The following is a 3,083-nucleotide window of genomic DNA, read 5'->3' on the forward strand; positions in this document are numbered from 1 at the left end:
TCTGCTGAGAAAGTGAATCTTAATCCACCACCACCCAGCCTAGCAATCATGAGAGGGCACCAACACTTGAGATAAAAACAGCTCTTCTTTTGGCTCAAAACAACCAGACTATGCACAAGAAACCACAAACTGCCCTCTCTTGCCTGCAAAGGGTTAGAAATGAGCTTACATCAAGTCTGCTCCTTTGTCAGCCACGCAGATTTTCAATGGGCATATCTGCTTTGGGTACAAGCTTCTGCCAAAACAGGAAGAGGAAGAATGGATCACACTTAGGGTTCATTTACTCCAGTTTCTTGTCTCCAAGAGCAGCCAACACCAGATAGTTCAGGGAAAGAAAATCTGCAGTAGGCAGTGATGGGATAACTGACTCTCCCTGTAGTTAGAAGTTGGCTTGTGCCCTCATTGCTTCCAAAACACCTGCTTATTTTTAATGTCTCTTCTAACTCTGATTATTCTCGTTAACTATGTAAGTGTCTGATATCCTGCAGAGCTTATGGCCTCAATGATGTCATGTGGCAATGAGTTACATAGGCTAGTTCTACATCATCTGGTGGCTTGCAAGAAGTGAACTGTGGTGGAATTCAGTCCCCCATCACTTAAATCTGCAAATAGAAATTGGACATATCTTTTTAAAAGCTATGCTTTAGCTCAACCCTAAGCAATTGGGCTTGATGTAGAAATCACTGGGTGGGGTTCTCTGGATTGTGAAATGCCGGCCAAACGAGGTGATCAGAGTAGCCACCTCCAGTTTGAACTTTCATGACCTGAGCAGGTGCCTGCATGAACAAAACCAACACAATTGTCACTCACTTGTCAGTCTCTTAGCCCAAAGGCTGCCTAGTATTTAGAGTACTCTGAATGTAGTAATGAGGGGCTCCCCCCCACTCCAGCTATTTGACAGTAACCAACATATGTAACTCATATTGCTGCTGCCTACAGTGTATTTGTAGGGACACAGGACAGACTTCAATCTCAAGATGCCCATGTAGCCACCACGAACAAATTCAGTTGGAAAAAAATGATGTTTCACAGGGAGGAGAAGGGCTATTGTCTACTGAGCAACCTTGTACCCCAAGGTGTGTGTTTTCTGTAAGGGTGGAGTCTTTCTTGAAAGCAAGTAGCATTATTAATAGTAAAACACACTGCAAGAGCAGCTAGAGGCTAACCAGCTCAGTCTCACCATGTTAGGCACTGTGCAAACAATTGCATATTGTAGGAGCCTAGAGACCCCAGCATAGTAAGCACTGTGTAAACATACAGCGTAAAGAGAGACGCTGCAGCAAAGGACCTACAAAGAGACATGGCAAACAGAAGGTGGCATGATAAGCAGCAGTCACAGCATCACATGTGCCGAATGTTGAGCTTTTTGTAGATTGCATGGTAGAGGAGAGTTTTAAGGAAGGGATGTGAAAGATGACATAGGTGTTGAATGTTTACAGAAAATGCCCAAAGAGCTTAGGTCCACACATCAACAGTATTTGAGGATCCACACCTTATTTTTGTTGCCCTAATGTAGCCAGAAAGGCAGTGATCACCAGCTGCATAAGAAGGCAGTTTTCAGGATGTGTTAGTTGGAGGATAAGGGGATGATGGCTTTCCAGATTTGGATAGGGAGCTTTTCCCCACAGGAAAAAGGCAGCATAGGACAATGCAGAAAGGTGGTGTGAGAGAGAGGGTATTTAAAACACAAGAGAGTGGAGGAGTGTGGAAAATGGCCTCAGCTGATCAGATGGGACCTGTTGAGGCTTCTTACACTATTTCCGTTTTCCTACTCATTTATTCACTAGACTAGATTAGGTAGCTAGATTTGAGGACATCAGGGATCTTGAGACAGGGGCGGCAGCAGCAGGAAACCCCACCCCCAGGAAGAGAACCAGCTACAATGGCCCACTAAGCAGGCCACAAGGAAGCAAGACTTAATAGCAGGATGGTTATGAGACAGCTTTGGATAGGTTCAAAAAGCTAACAAAGTACAAGGGGAGCAGTGGTTGGGAATATCAATGCCATGGAAAAAAAAAACCCTCCTCATTCTAAGCCTACACCAGCTCAACTGCTGTTTCTTCACTGAGCAGATAAGGCCTTTGTATGTCACCTTGAGACTGCTGAAGTTAACAGGCAAGGTACCTGACTGAGAAGGCAACTGCTGTGAGTGTACCTCCATGTACTCATCTGGGAATGCATGTCAGAAGCATTTCTTGTATCCACACTTTTTGTGCAGGATCTCACTCAGCTCAGGAGCTTTTCCTCTTTTGCAACTAAATCATAAACTGCCACTAGCCACCTCACCCCGCTTTCCTTGCAGACTACAGATCTGATTAGAGAATGGTGGTAGTAAGACAGTCAGAGTAGACTAAACTAGATGGAAATAGATTTGTTCAGGCACCTCTAACTCTGAACTTGGCTCATGCCCTTCAAGTTTATCAAGAGAGACATACAGCAGCTCTCTTCAGAGGGATTTGACAAGAGCTGGGCTGACAGCAGCAGGGTTGCTGCTGCAGAGATCTACTTACCTCCTTATATCTTTTTCAAGCTGCAACTTCTTCACAAGAGGAAACTACTGAGAAGCAGTGACATCGGCCTGTGGCTCTTTCCCCATGCAGCATGGACCCTATATACCCTGAAGAGGGAGTTCCACATCAAAGTAGCATGAATAAGGCTGCAAGTCCTGCAACAGCTGACCACTGAGAAATTCCTGCCTACTGTTGCCTCTCAAAGGGTATAGCTTAGACCTAGACAATGCTCAGAGGTGAACTAGAAAGGACTAGTGCATAATGCAATGGCTGAGGACTCTGGGGACCTGAGTTCAGTTGCCAATTCAGCTACAATTTTTTCCTAGTGTTACTGAGTCCCTGCTCCTGCCCCTTGTCTTGTCTATTTAGATTGTAATCTTTGTGATAGCTATATGTATTTACAGTGCCTACCACAATGGGACCCCCACTCTCCTTTGAAGTTCCAGGCACTACTATAAATAGTGGCTTAAGTACTCTGTCTTGAACTGTTTCCTTCCATAAAATCACTCCCACAAGCTTAGACCAGTGCACCATGCATGGTTCTGGTTTACACAAGACACAAGTATACTCTCA

The sequence above is a fragment of the Chelonia mydas genome, chromosome 7, assembly GCF_015237465.2.
Source record: "Chelonia mydas isolate rCheMyd1 chromosome 7, rCheMyd1.pri.v2, whole genome shotgun sequence".
In the NCBI taxonomy this organism is placed as follows: Eukaryota; Metazoa; Chordata; order Testudines; family Cheloniidae; genus Chelonia; species Chelonia mydas.